Below are 16,763 nucleotides of genomic sequence, written 5' to 3'. Positions count from 1 at the left end.
ACCCAAAAATATCATTTTGTCCAGCCGTGTTACCACTTCTTCCTCTTCCCTTGCAAACAAAAGATCAGTCAGCATATCAGAATTTTGTACTTTCCACAAAGAATACCGATAACTCGCTCAACATAAATTCTCAGATTAGCTAGTTTGCGTGTTGACTATCTCATAAGCTGTAAGCTGACTCTTCCCTCTTGTAAAGGCAGGGATTTTCACTTGTGCACCTCTCATACTCATAGCCACTAGTTCATTAATGTCAAATCCCCTGTCGGCCAAAATCACATCATTTTGTACAATATTGTCTAGATACCCACTATTTGCAGTGATGTGCTTGTCTAAAATCTTTACAAACATTGACTATATTCTATACAAGAAACACTTAACAAGGGTTAAAGGAGAAACAGAACCGTTAGTCGCCTCTTATGACATGCTGGGTAGCATCGGGTAAATTCTTTCTCGTCCCAACCAATATGGGACTCCCCCTAACCCGCGGGGTGTGTGGCAGTGCTCTGCGCGAGTGTGTTGGCAAATGCGGTGCAAGAAAATCAAATAATGTAACAAGTGTGAAGAAATTAGAAATCCCAGTAAAATATCGTACAGTATCGTCATTGTCCCTCAAAGAATCAAGTGTCTTTTTTTCTTGGCAAGTTCGTCTTTAAGTTCCCGAGTTTCTAGCACCAGCCTGTTTAGTTCATCCCGTAGCTGCTTTTCTTCATCTTTAGAAATCCAGGCAAAATTGTCATAGGTTTCAGTCTGGCAGTAAGTACCGCCACAGTCACCTCTCTCGGGAAGAGGAGCAGCCAGTTCTGCTGTATCCGAAGTACCTTCACCGTCGCCATCACCCTCTGCTAAATTAGGGTGAGAAGGAGTTGACTCACTCCCCACAAGCTTCTTCCTCTCCTTGAGTCTCTGGTACTGTCCTTGTTGGCTGTCAGGCTGTCCCTGCACCATACCCAAGTTTCAAAGTAGGTGTCCAGCTCGGACTGTTTACTTCCCACAGATGGTTGCCCTGCAGAAAAAAATCAAAGGCAAATGTATTGTAAATTATGGATTGGGAGTTATTTTAAAAATAAGTCACCCAAACAAAATGAATGAGTAAATCTAGACACAGATCTACCCTTTAAAACTGAACTATGAAGTTGTATCAACAATGACCATTTAGTGTTCAAATAAATTCTGATTATCAAATCCAAGTATTTCACACATATGGCATTCTCACAAGTCATGGTTTTGGGCAACCATGATAAGTTGTTATACTGAGAGTAAGTGTAAGACTGACTCACTCAGTCATAGACTGCACTCGGTGCAGGACTGACCGACTGTCCGCACACAACCATCACAACACAGCTTGCATAAAACACAGACTAACCAAGGCACCTGAACAAAAGCATGAGTACTTACCATTGACAAAATGATCAGAGCACATGTATCTCCTAGCTGTTGATTCAAAGTTGAAATTCTTCAGCTGAAGCTGTGCCAACCATTCTCGCTGGCGTCGTGCAGTCAAATCCCTTGTCTCTTTGCCCTTTCCGTTGACAACAAATGGAACAGAAAAGAACCTTCTGTCCCTATCTCTATCTTGTCTGTTATGGCAATGTTTAACACTACAACTAGAGACCATGTCGATAAATCCGGGAGATTCAGAGTGCAGATTTCGCGTGTTGCCTTCTCGCGAGTTCCGCCGGAATGCCTGAGCCGGGCAAGGCCGGACAACTCTGCACACGACTGTGTGACGTCATCGCGTCAGAGCTCATACCAAGTTGTGTTGTGTTGTGTAACCTACAGATAAAAAAAAGTTTAATCATGCAGTAAGAGAAATGAAAAGAGAAAGCTTTTGTTGAGACAGAACAGAAAACTTAGGACGGAAAACTTTTTTTCAACAACTTCAAGGGAGAGAATGCAAACACTAAACACTCCCTGTCATGACCTTGACCTTTTGTTTGTTTTCGCATTCAGTTCTTTTCGTACGGCAATTTCAGCTTGTAAAATAAACAAATTTACGAACATTTTCTGATAAATAATGTTTGGAGATACCTTGTATTGAATTATAGTATATACACAAAGAAAAAAAATGAAGCTTAGAAGTCAATTCTTGATTCCCCTAAATAATGAAAACTGCTTTCCCTAAACAATGAATTGTTTACGTAAATAATTCATTGTTTACGTAAATAATGATTTATTTAGCAACATTGCTGATTGTTTATAAACAATGAAATGTAAGTCTAAATAATATATTGTTTACGTAAATAAATCATTATTTATGTAAACAATGAATTATTTACGTAAACAATGAATTGTTTAGGTAAATAATGAATGGTTTACGTAAAAATTTTTTTATTTAGAATTGTTTTACATTGTTTATAAACAATTACTTATTTAGCACATGAGCTTCTAAATAATGATTATTTAGCTAAAACTGGTGAAAAAAACATGAAAAAGTATCCAAATAATTATTTGACAAACGGAATGCCATAAAACACACAGTCAAGACTACAACTGACAAAAACAGTAGTCCACTGTTTACGCAATGCACTCAAACATGCATTAACCCCGTTAATATTCTCTCAATGAAAACCACCCTGGATTTCTTTAGCGGTGTTTCCATTAAAACACTCAACTGATTCATCACACAGTTTACAAGTTCTTCATCTAGGTAAGCCCCAGACAAATCAGGTGGACGAAAATCTTCAACTTTCCCACACACACAGACTACAGGTACAGTTTGCGTATCTACCTTGCCACTCACACTGTGCATCAAATTCAGTTTTTCCACCGGTTTTCATATATATATATATGAAATCGTGCGTGCGAGCAGTTGCTCTGCACTGTGTGCGGTTGTGTGTGCGCGCTTGTGTGTGTGTGTGTGTGTGTGTGTGTGTCAGTGTGTGTGTGTGTGTGTGTCAGTGTGTGTGTGTGTGTGTACCACTGTACATGCAACGATTGCCAAACAAAAAAGTGTACATTTTGATGCAGTTTGTAATCTTTGAATTGTCACTATTGGTAGTCAGTTGTGAACAATTATCGCAGAAAACTAAGCTTCAAATGGTTGGCCTCTGGTGGCGTGAACAATTAAAATTTTGTAAGAATTTAAGCAAAACAAGAAATGAAAGTCTCTGGTGTTTTTGTATTTGAATAAGCATGGTGGTGGTGGTGGTGGTGGTGGTGTGTGTGGATGTGTGTGAGTGTGTTTCAGTTTGTGTGTGGTACGCGTGCGTGTGTTATAATATGTGTGTTAGCAATAATGTGTGAAAGAGAGTGCGTGAGTGAGAACACGCACGTGTGTGTGTGTGTCTTTGAGAGAGAGAGCACGCACGCACGCACACACACACACACACACACACACACACACACACACACACACACACACACACACACACACACCAAAAGGAAACCATCAAAACAAAATACAAGGAAACAATAACACAGACCAACCATCAGCAGGCTAGTGGTTTTTTGTGTGTCCAGAGTGGACATTTTTGATGAATTAATGTCGTTCTTTGACACCTATGTCAATGTTAAAAAATAATTCAACAAAACATTGAAACTCTGCACGGGGATCATGCAGTCAAGCTGTTGAGTCTTCGTATGTGTTCCAATAGAGGGATTGTCAACCCGTGATTTGTAAAAATGTAAAAACATTTTACAAATCACGTCGAACCTAAAACAACGATTTGTAAAAATGTAAAAATGTAAAAATATCGCATTCCACGAAGTAATACATGCCTTTAATTATTATTATTAATTGTTGTTTAGAGCCTCTATTCTGGGAGGTGGAGGGTGGTTTGGGTCGGATAGGTAAAATATTACGATTTTTTTTCTTTTCTTTTTTTCTTCTTTTTTTCTCTCTCCCTAATTGCTCTTTATTTCAATGAATTTCAACTTTAAATACAGCGATTTTTTAAAGATTTTATTTCTTTGTTTTTCTTCCACCAATTTCTCTTTATTTCAATGAATTTCAACTTTAAATACAGCGGTTTTTTTCATTTTTTTTTTCTTCCCCTTGTTTCTTTTTATTTCAATGAATTTCAACAGGGTGTTTTTTTTGGTTTTGTGTGTGTGTGACAAGCACATCATTGTGGGGCTTTTAATGAATAACATACATCCGTCCACTCACAATATATTTTCTTTCATCCTTCAACATTTACCATTCAAAAAAGTCTACAGTATTAGGATCAATGAAACAAATGAAAGGCGTCTACGCTACACTAGCCTACATGACACTACACTGCACGGCACTGCACTGCACTGCACTACACTACACTACGCTGCCCCACACTCCACTCCAGTACTACACTGCGCTGCACGTACAGCAGTCCCTCTCATTATCGGACACCCTTGGGCCATAGCAAACCTGTCCGTACATTGCAGGTGGCCGGTCACGGGAGGGGTGACCACACCACCCGCTCCCCCATACACTCACACAGAGACACACACACAACTTGTTTGAGTCTATGCTAACCACTTCTTGTTTCTACTAAACGATAACATCCAACTCCTAACATTTTGTTAAACGTTCTGCAAAAAAAAGATTTTTATGAATGGTGTTGAAAAGAAGAGATAAAATGATTCCTCAAGGCAGTGAACACACTCACCATGCACTGACATCATACGAAAGCAGCCACACAAACACAGCACAGAGGCAGGTGTGCATGCAAATGCTTTGTGAGAATAAGCGTTGAAAACCAGTTTGAATAAAAACCAGCAGATGGAGCCGCATGTCATAATCATTCTTCTTGTCTGGTTTTATTGACTGCATGCCGATCTTGTGGCAGTGACTTTTCACTCTTCAGTCGGAAATACACTGTACACAAACCGCTCTCACTCTCCCTCACTGCCTACCCTAAGCCGTGACAACTGATCCTTGGAAATTGTTTGGAAGAGTACACCTCTCTATTTCTCTCCAATGCTCTTCCTGTTATTATCATTATGGGGAGCTTATATAGCGCGAACCACAACTGTGCTCTCCGCGCTTTGCAGCTGTTGACACATGATGCAGCTGTTGACATGCAGTGACACCGGACACCCCACTGAGTTTAGCCAGCTGCCCCCCCCCCTCTCTCTCTCCCTCCCCCCAGCCATGTACTGTTTGGTGCTGTGGCCAGAGAGGTGTCACCGGCTAATTCACTCAGAGCAAAACCAGTTGACTGTGTCTAACTTTGGACAAAGCAACACAACTGAAGGGTTCACAGATTAGGTAACCGACTCACTGGTCAAGGCTGCGGGAAATAAGAGTATCTTGTCAATGAAAGAGGTTACACACAGACACGCGATGCTGAGAACGGTGGCCGATTTTTCACTCTCTTTCTCGGAGGGCCTTCATCGACTCTGGCTTCTGTTGCTTACGTCCAACAGACAAGAATAAAGAGCATAGTGCAGTCATGGTGCAGTTTCATGTTGGCATCTTCGCATTTGAAAGCAAGAAAGTGCGTGTACTCCACTCCTGACCCAAATTAACCCCCTCCTGATGGGTACACGTGCACCCAAGTTAACAGAGACTGTCATCAAGTCTTTGCGGCTGTGACCTTTGTACCAAGAGCGGGACTGCTCTGTTATCGATTTTGGTGTGGTGAAAAATTGACGATGGTCTGTCCGTACTTTGCAGGTATGACCTGCTGTTGGGACCGAAAACTTAGTGTCCGTGTCCACGTTTTGCAGGTGTCCGTTTAAGGGGGGCAAATATAGAAAGAAAACACTCCGTGGCGAGCAAATGTGTCCGTACATGTCAGGTGGCCGCTCACGCCGGGGGCCGTACATTGCAGGGACTGCTGTACTACACTCCACTCCACTCCACTCCACTCCACTCCACTCTACTCCACTCCACTACACTACACTCCACTACACTACAACAAAATATCGGATCCCGAATTTTGCTTTTCAAATACGATACAATAGTCTGCGATAGAACACACGGCATGACTTGACAAAACACAGCACAGCCCAGCACGATGATATCTCATAACAGATTTACATAACAATTACAGAACTACGCTGACACTATCATTTTATTTGCTTGGGGAATGAGTAGAAACGGGTTTCTTTTTTTCAGGCGCCTTGTTGTTATGACAACAAATAAAAAAGTCAAGGCGACCCGTGCATGTCATGACTCGAGATCACGCATACAGATAGATGAAGAGTTTTAAAATATGGCCCACAAAATTGAGAGTGAAAAATGAAGACGCTAATCTGACTCAAAACAAGTTCAGGCGCAAAACAAAAAATTGAGAGTGTAAATTAAAGACGCTAATCTGACTCAAAATCAGTTCAGATGTTACAAAAACAATTGAGAGTGTAAATTAAAGACGCTAATCTGATCCAAAATCAGTTCAGATGTTACAAAAAAAACTGAGAGTGTAAATTAAAAGACGCTAATCTGACTCAAATTCAGTTCAGATGTTACAAAAACAATTGAGAGTGTAAATTAAAGACGCTAATCTGACTCAAAATCACTTTAGGTGAAAAAAACAACAACATCATTTGTGTATCTTCAAGCACGCAAAGAAGAGACAATATTCAAATTCAGTGGAGGAAACGTTTCTTGTGTTTGGCTGTTGATTGCTGAGTTTAGCACCCGATACAAATGCCTTTTTAACGTTTTTTGTGTACAACTTCAACGTGTGTGTCAGGAATGATATATTGTAACTTAAAGTCTCTACTTCAGTGTAAACGTAGCAGAGGGAGAACGACCTTCATATTTAGATGTAAATCGCGCCTGAAGCGCAAGGGAGATCGTGTGTAGTCATTTGCAGTAGGGGGAATATTCGGCACGTGCACATGTGTGTCAAGGCAAGTTGAGGAGGTCTACATCCTTTTGTACCCGCGTAGGTTTGTTTGGTTTTGATGATCTGCTAGAGGAAGTAGATATTTTGGAAAATATAAAATGCAAATGGCGACCATTATTAATATCTTGCTGATATCTACTTCCTCTAGCAGATAATCAAATCCAAAGTTACGTACACAGGTACATAAAGGATGTAGACCAACTGTTGCGGTGATACCCTCCTCACTGCTAGATTCTAATTAGTTACAGCATGTAGGCTACCTTAATCGAACACATCTAATAACTTGATTCATTCTAGCGACTATCGCGTGTCTGATCCAGTTATACACAGTGCGCTTTAAATCAAAGGTAAGTGCAGAGTCTCAGGGACAAAACGGTATCAGAATCAAGAGTACTGGTCAAGAAACAACAAGTCGCGTAAGGCGAAAATACAATATTTAGTCAAGTAGCTGTCGAACTCACAGAATGAAACTGAACGCAATGCCATTTTTCAGCAAGACCGTATACTCGTAGCATCGTCAGTCCACCGCTCATGGCAAAGGCAGTGAAATTGACAAGAAGAGCGGGGTAGTAGTTGCGCTAAGAAGGATAGCACGCTTTTCTGTACCTCTCTTTGTTTTAACTTTCTGAGCGTGTTTTTAATCGAAACATATCATATCTATATGTTTTTGGAATCAGGAACCGACAAGGAATAAGATGAAAGTGTTTTTAAATTGATTTGGACAATTTAATTTTTGATAATAATTTTTATATATTTAATTTTCAGAGCTTGTTTTTAATCCGAATATAACATATTTATATGTTTTTGGAATCAGCAAATGATGGAAAATAAGATAAACGTAAATTTGGATCGTTTTATAATTTTTTTTATTTTTTTTACAATTTTCAGATTTTTAATGACCAAAGTCATTAATTAATTTTTAAGCCACCAAGCTGAAATGCAATACCGAAGTCCGGGCTTCGTCGAAGATTACTTGACCAAAATTTCAACCAATTTGGTTGAAAAATGAGGGCGTGACAGTGCCGCCTCAACTTTCACGAAAAGCCGGATATGACGTCATCAAAGACATTTATCAAAAAAAATGAAAAAAACGTTCGGGGATTTCATACCCAGGAACTCTCATGTCAAATTTCATAAAGATCGGTCCAGTAGTTTGGTCTGAATCGCTCTACACACACACACACAGACACACACACACACACACACACACACGCACACACACACGCACATACACCACGACCCTCGTTTCGATTCCCCCTCGATGTTAAAATATTTAGTCAAAACTTGACTAAATATAAAAACGGACGAAGCAATTAACAAGTCGCGTAAGGCAAAATTACTACATTTAGTCAAGCTGTGGAACTCACAGAATGAAACTGAACGCACTGCATTTTTTTCACAATGACCGTAGTCCGCCGCTTGTGCAAAACGGAGTGAAACTGACGAGCCTGTTTAGCGCGGTAGTGGTTTCGCTGTGCTGCATAGCACGCTTTTCTGTGCCTCTCTTCGTTTTAACTTTCTGAGCGTGTTTTTAATCCAAACATATCATATCTATATGTTTTTGGAATCAGGAACCGACAAGGAATAAGATGAAATTGTTTTCAAATCGATTTCGGAAATTTAATTTTGATCATAATTTTTATATTTTTAATTTTTAGAGATTTTTTTTGATGCAAATATAACATTTGTATGTTTTTTGGAATCAGGAAATGATGTAGAATAAGATGAACGTACATTTGGATAGTTTTATATAAAAAAATTTATTACAATTTTCAGATTTTTAATGACCAAAGTCATCAATTAATTTTTAAGCCACTAAGCTGAAATGCAATACCGAAGTTTGGCCTTCGTCGAAGATTGCTTTACAAAAATTTCAATCAATTTGATTGAAAAATGAGGGTGTGACAGTGCCGCCTCAACTTTTACAAAAAGCCGGATATGACGTCATCAAAGACATTTATCGATAAAAGGAAAAAAATTCTGGGGATATCATACCCAGGAACTCTCATGTAAAATGTCATAAAGATCGGTCGAGTAGTTTACTCTGAATTGCTCTGCACACACACACAGACACACAGACACAGACACAGACACAGACAGACAGACAGACACACACACACACACACACACACACACACACACACACACACACACACACACACACACACACACACACACACACACACAGACAGACAGTACATACACCACTATGGAAGGCGAAAAGGGTCAAATGATCGAGCAAAAGGATCGAGTAAAAGGATGCATACTTTTTACGCGCGGAAAGGGTCAAACACACGAGAAAAAGTATCGTGCAAAAGGATCGATCCTTTTACTGGATCCGGTGCCGACAAAAAGTGGAACCGGAATTTTACCGGTACACAGTCTGGAGTTCACATTTTGGTGGCAAACTGACTTCAGAGTTCAGTTTGCGTGTACGTGCGTCCAGTGTTCTAGATGATCGAACGTGCTACAAGAACATTTCTTTTTATTTTACGCCAGGCCACCGTAAACGATCTCTAGTTGTGAACCACGCAACAAACATTTGCCAGGAGACAGACTTTGGAACTCGTGACGTCAAATGTTCTTGTAGCACGTACTCATAAGGATACAGAAAGTAAGTGCTTGCTGTAGGAATTGTCGTTATCGTTCATTCTTTATCGTTCACAATCATTAATTGCTTGTAGATCTCACAGGCAGAAACACTCTGCAGCCAACAGATATGTCACAGCATTCAAGGTTTTGTTTCTTAGGTGCATTTTAGTTGTAAGTGGACGAACTTTAAGCAATATGGCCTTTTTTTTTCCAGTTCCATGATGATAAATATAGGTGGTATGACATTATTCCAATGTTACTGGACTGGAGATTTTGTTCCGAACCGGTGAAAAATCTCCTGTTCCCTGGAGCGCCATTGTTGTGTCCAAAACAAGCGTACACGGTATTTGAAGATTCGTGCGCAGCTAAAATTAGACCGTACAGTGAATTTTGACGAGTTTTTACCACGAGTGCGCATGCTCAGATATTTACACAACGTTTTAGCTCTTCAAAGCGCATGCTCAAATATTTACACAATGGTTTCCTGGGTTTTTTCACAGCTTTACACCACCTTTTACCATTTGGAAATTAAAAATGAGGCACTTGGCCATATACGGAACATAAATTGCAATCAAAGAGTGTACTAAATTCTGTTATTAATCTTAATTGGAAACCATTTTAGTTTTATTTTCTTTGTAGCTGAAAAAGATCTTTTAACTTCTCTCTCCAATAATCTGTTCCAATTTCAGAAATCTGTATCAATGTCTACTATACTAATCAAACTGTTTTGGTGATCACAACTGCTTTTTTTTTCAATGTTAGAAAAAACAAGTCGCGTAAGGCGAAATTACTACATTTAGTCAAGCTGTGGAACTCACAGAATGAAACTGAACGCACTGCATTTTTTCACAATGACCGTAGTCTGCCGCTCGTGCAAAAGCCTGTTTAGCGCTGTGCTGCATAGCACGCTTTTCTGTCCCTCTCTTTGTTTTAACTTTATGAGCGTGTTTTTAATCCAAACATATCATATCTATACGTTTTTGGAATCAGGAACCGACAAGGAATAAGATGAAATTGTTTTTAAATCGATTTCGGAAATTTGATTTTAATAATAATTTTTATATTTTTAATTTTCAGAGCTTGTTTTTAATCCGAATATAACATATTTATATGTTTTTGGAATCGGAAAATGATGAAGAATAAGATGAACGTAATTTTGGATCATTTGATAAAAAAATAATTTTAATTACAATTTTCAGATTTTTAATGACCAAAGTCATAAATTAATTTTTAAGCCTCCAAGCTGAAATGCAATACCAAAGTCCGGCCTTTGTCGAAGATTGCTTGGCCAAAATTTGAATCAATTTGATTGAAAAATGAGGGTGTGACAGTGTCACGATTTAGTGACATAGATCGAGAAAGTGTCACTCTGTGGGGTGCCTTCTCTTGGTCAGTTGCGATAGAAAGCGCCTGTGCTTTCTCTCAACGGCTGGGTTTTAGCTGACCGAGCATAGCCGAACACGGGGATTTCGTGTTGCACGGATTTCACGCGGGTGTTTTCTGCTGTCGGGGCAAAACTGGCGATGGCTGAACTTGGAACGTGACAAGGTGAGTCACGTGATTTTGTCAAGGTTGTCTGTGTGAGACATGTTAACTGGACACTCGAAACTCAGCAGCGAGAGAGAAGCGTCGGTGTCTTAATTCTCCTACAAGTTTGATGGTCTTCAACACGTTTAAATACTTCACTGTATATCAACGTGCCATGCTGCTTGCCAGTAGGGCTTAAAAGGAACTACAAGGACAGACCACCTTCTCACTGTTTAGATGCTGGCTGACAGTCCGGGCGTCAAAGTTTCTCCGCTGTGCGGAAAAGGTTTTTTCACCGCATAAGGATTCAGCGCGAGAGGAGGATGGCAGTATTTCTGTGACGAACAGAAGCCATTCAAAAGGAAGCGGATTCGCTTAAAAGAGAGCTACCTACATAAGGCTGTTGAGGTAATAAATCATTATTTAACGCTTTTGACGAGTCTGTGTTTGTGGAATGAAATACTCTCTGTTGTTCTTTCCAGGTTAGCGCATAATTTGGTCTTTGTGACGCTAAAATACTAATCTGTATATGGTTTTTGCAGATATGGAGAGAAGGAAGGAAAATAACTGATTTGTTGTTGTAAAAGTCCGTTTGTGCAGGCCCACGTGCTCGATGAGATATGTAAAGGTGACATGTTTAAAGGTGGTGTGTGAGGGGAAGCATGACATGTTTAGTGCACCGATGCTTTTTGTTGCAGCCTTCTGTTACTGCCAACGTATTCTATTACGTGCTACGCTGGGATGCTGTAACCAGGTCGTCCGCGGCATTGCTGTAACCTGCTAACCTGCTGTACTGGTGATTTGCTGTCGCTGTCGCCGTCTTACCAGCTACAAATCTACTTTTTCTGGTAGACTACGGGAGGACCTTCAGCGACTGGGTGAGGCGCCTGATGTCTCCACTGTTCCTTGCTTCGTTGCCACGCTAGCCGGCACTACATTCAACGGAGCAGTTGTGGAGACTACAGACTAATTATGGACCGCCCACTCAGTGGCAAAAAGCTAAGTTGCACCATGTCTTTTGCACCCTTACCACCAAGTCATCTGTGTTATTAATGATTATACTCGAGTGGTTACGATGTGTGACACCTGCATGAGCTAGTACTTTAAGCAGACAGCTATATTTCCTAACTATACACGGGATCAGCGTGTTATTATTATTTTCTGTACTTTAACTGGCATTTTTGTCAGTGACCACTTGTTTTTACGTTCAGAACGTAAAAAGAACATCTTTTGGAGTTAAGTCTCGAGGGAGCTGGCGTGATATTACATAAACAGGCGTCTAAAACTTATACTTTTGTTGATTCTATTTATTTGTATGACTGCGAGAGTGGATCGTGGTGTGGTTAGTTAGTTAGAAGTAACTAACCGTTCATAATCACCTTATTGTGATATTGAAATGTGACAGACAGTGCCGCCTCAACTTTTACAAAAAGCCGGATATGACGTCATCAAAGAACTTTATCCAAAAAAAGAAAAAAAGTCTGGGCATATCATACCCAGGAACTCTCATGTAAAATTTCATAAAGATCGGTCCAGTAGTTTACTCTGAATCGCTCTACACACACACACACAGACACACACACAGACACACACACAGACACACACACACACACACACACACACACACACACACACACACGTACACACACGAACACACATTCACATACACCACGACCCTCGTCTCGATTCTCCCTCTATGTTAACACATTTAGTCAAAACTTGAATAAATGTAAAAACCACTCTTAAACATAAGAGCAACCGGCAGTGAAGATCAAAATTTGTGAGATGCTCTTAATTCTCGAACACGCCTGCGTAAAGTATGCTCATCGTTTTCAGTGACGGAAGACGTTCGTTCTGCGTCGAGCCCAGCAGGGCACGATTTAAACCTCTCTAACTTAGTTAAAAATCATTTCGAGTTGGTCGTTTCGCCTACGCCGTCGCACCGTCGTATGAATCATACCTGACGCTCACGGTAAGTCAGCGTGTGTCGAGCTTGTCGGCATTTCTCTCCTCCTTGCTCGAGGCTTTAGGACTTTCTCTTGTCGGATCCCCAGTTTTGCTGTGCCAGGTAAGTTCTTGTTTTAGCTTGTATTTAATTTCAATTTTTTTAAATGACATGCCATGAACATTTGTTTTGTTGGAGATGGGGGAGGGGGGAGGAGGGGGCGTGCAACCGAAAATGCAACCACGTGTACTAAAAGAGAAAGAGAGAGAAAGAGAAAGAAAGACAAAGAGACAGAGAGACTCAGACTCAGACTCAAAACTTTATTACAAAAGGATAAAGGTTTTAGGCAAAGCCTATTCTTCCAACCTGTCCTTTATACAACACGTAAAGACGGACGCACGTACAAAATATAGATTGAATCATATAAAATACAGAAATACATTGTATGGAATGCAACACAATGTGCATTTAAGGAATTACATAAGGAGAACTCAAAAATTACAGAATTACATTGACATAGTTATATCTTTCATTTGGGAATGAAGTTGCTCAGATCAGCCGTTAACACTAGCAGAAAATGTTTAGCAAAATAACAATCGAACAAGACATTTCATTCACGAATGATGTTTGAACGTGACTGTCTCTTAAACATTTTCACTGAAGTTGCATTTCTTATCTGTTGGGGGAAGGAGTTCCAGAGAAATGCTCCTGAGAAGGCTAAGCTCGATTTGTAGAGGTCTATGCGAGGTATAGGAGGGATGATTTTTTGGGACCCATATTTTTTTGTGGCATGTTTGAAATGTGATTGCAAATATTTAGGACAGTCGTCATTTATAATTTTATACATGAACACAGCCTTGTTTAACGTCAACTGATCTTTCAAGGGGAGGAAATTCAGGAGCTTTAGTTTATCATCCGTGGACCTATTCAAATCATACAGAATAAGTTTTGCAGCTCGGCGATGCAGGGAATTGAGTCTTTTTTAAAGAACATCACTGCAGTTATCCCAAAGTGTTGAAGCGAAGTTTATATGAGGCATTATGTGGGCGTAATAGAACATTTTGAGTGCTTCAGAATCTGCGTAATGCCTTAATTTTGATAACAGGTACAAATTCTTTGATACTATTTTGCAGATATTACTCAAATGAGTTTGCCATTTCAACTCTTGATCAATGGTAACACCCAATAATCTATGTTTCCTAACTTGCTGCACTTGAGTTGAACCAACAGACAGTTGTAATTGTAAAGGACTTAATTGGTGTTTTTGTCTCGTGGTTATCACCAAACTCTGTTTTAATCGGATGAATGATCATTGCATTAGAAACGCACCACTTAGTGATTTCATCCACACTTGCTTGAAGAGAAGAGTTGACGGATTCCAAAGATTTTTGACTGGTGTGGACAGAATAGTCATCCGCAAAGAACTCACATCTAACCTTTTCATCGCACACATGAAGGGGTAAATCATTTATATAAATACAGAACAGATAGGTCCTAATACAGACCCTCGAGGGACACCACTCCGGACAAACTCGTTAGAGAGAGAGAGAGAGAGAGAGAGAGAGAGAGAGAGAGAGAGAGAGAGAGAGAGAGAGAGAGAGAGAGAGAGAGAGAGAGAGAGGCAGACAGTCAGACAGACCGACACACAGACAAACAGACAGACATGCAGACTGACATACAGACAGACAGAGACACAGATAGGGGGGGGGGGGGTTAGGGGAGGGAGGGTGTCCGGAAATCGACAACACGCCATTTCGTCAGTCGGCCAATACAATACATTTCTTTGTGTCGTCAACGCAAAAGCGTCACGACCCTGTGTTGCAGCATGTTGACATACTAACCCAATTTAACGTCCTCGATGGTAACTAGGACCTCTCACAGACATGTAAACACATTTACTCGATATAAATTGTGTCAACTTCACCTGTGCCAATGTGACCAAACGGATAAACTACTGCAGGGATTGTGGCGTTTCGTTGACTTAGTGTATCAAACCATCCCTCCATTCTCACTTCTTTGGTTCATTATCTTGCGCCCCCCCCCCCCCCTCTGCCCACATTCTCTCGCACTATACCCTACCCCAAGTAGTCCTTGCCCTACCCCCAAAAGTTACTCACCCGTTCACCTACTTAAATGTCCCTACGTGCTATATATATACGCCACTCGGAGGAGACTGACCGGCTGAAGAAAGAAAGAACAAGAAATTCCTCCGAGGTAGGAAAAAACACCCCCGTTGGTCAAAGGGATATAACCATTCTCACTGCACCCATTCTCACTGCCACCAAGTGAGAAGGTTATTTCCCTTTGACCATTAATATGTTTCTCTATAAGTCCTTGTAGAATCTTAATCCACCAATAACTCCCTAACCGTGTGTTTGACTGGTCCCAATTTTTGTAAGGACCGTCTCAGGAATGTATAGAACCTGTTCACCAAGTTTAGTGACGATCGGTCCGTTCATTCTTGAGATCTATATGCGAACACAAACACACAAACACACAAACAAACAAACACATCGACCGAAACCTATACACACCCCTATACCGGGGGTGTAAAGAAAAGAGTTGCTCTAGGTGTCAAATCACTCCCCCTCCAAACCCTGCTCAAAAGCATTTGAATAAATTGCATACGAGGCAGTTCAGCAGTTTTCGGCCTGGATTCCTTGCCCCTTCTAAAAAAATGGGTTGTCTGGGTTATTCTCTTTTCAGTACTTCCTCATTGCGCATTGCACCAACTTTTCCTTGTACAATTATGTAGTATCTCACTCAGTGATCACAGCTGGTGGCAAAAAGTGTGTTCAAAAGTCTCAGTGGAACACTTCAGTTTAACAGTACACTCTTCATATGAAACGGTCAGGCCTTTGATTCATCACAATGCACACAACGGCGTTTTAGGATTAGTCCTTATGGCCGGAAAATAATCCCTTGAAAAATACCTCGGAAAATACTTTAATGGTTTTGGGTAGTTTCAGTATTCCTGAAGTTTACATATCCGCAAGATTACAACTTTGAATCCTTGAATCATACGAAAGGAGTGTTCGTTGAGTATCAAAGTAAAATGAATATATAATGAAACGAAAGCGATTCTTTGTTTACTTTTGTTTCTACTTTCCTTTTGGTGCTTTCCAGGTAAGCACACCCAGCCTTGTCGGTGTTGATCTGATCATATGTAGGTCACTTCCTCGGAAATCAGGACTCTCCCCCGGCCCGCCCTCTGTCTCTGTCTCTCTGTTTCTGTCTCTCCCTGTCTCTGTCTTTCTGTCTCTGTCTGTCACTGTCTCTCTGTCTCTGTCGTTCTGTCTTTCTGTCTCTGTCTCTCTCTGTCACTCTCTCTGTGTCTCTGTCTGTCTGTCTGTCTCTCTCTGTCTCTCTGTCCCTCTCTCTTTCCCTTCGGCCGATACAATTGCTCATTTTCTAATTCATTGTTGTTGTTTTTTGGACACATTTGTGATGATTTTGCTCAGTGTCCAATTTTTTGCTGAGCTAATGTATCGTAAAGTATTACATGTTCTTGAATTCGCATTTATGATTTTGGTCTTTATTGCTTTGCACCTAGTCTTGAACATTTCATTTTGAATAACAATGTTTCTATGTAATGGGCTTCATGTTCTTAAACTTTCGTTTTGTTTTTGTTTTGTTCTTTTGTCCCTCTCAATAATTATGTCTTCATGAAATGTGTTTTAGTTGTAGTTGTAGTGGTAGATTAGTCCCTCTTTAGGGCGAGAGCCAGATGCAAAAAAAGAATATCAATGCTTATTCTTGTTACCCTCAAAAAATAAAGAATTGTCATTGTCATTGTCTCTCTCTCTCTCTCTCTCTCTCTCTCTCACTCTCTCTCTCTCTCTCTCTCTCTCTCTCTCTCTCTCTCTCTCTCTCTCTCTCTCTCTCTCTCTCTCTCTCTTGCCTCTTGAAAGGCATGTTCAAAAACA

The sequence above is a fragment of the Littorina saxatilis genome, linkage group LG13 (genome assembly GCF_037325665.1).
Source record: "Littorina saxatilis isolate snail1 linkage group LG13, US_GU_Lsax_2.0, whole genome shotgun sequence".
Lineage (NCBI taxonomy): Eukaryota > Metazoa > Mollusca > Gastropoda > Littorinimorpha > Littorinidae > Littorina > Littorina saxatilis.
This window is presented reverse-complemented; position numbering follows the sequence as displayed.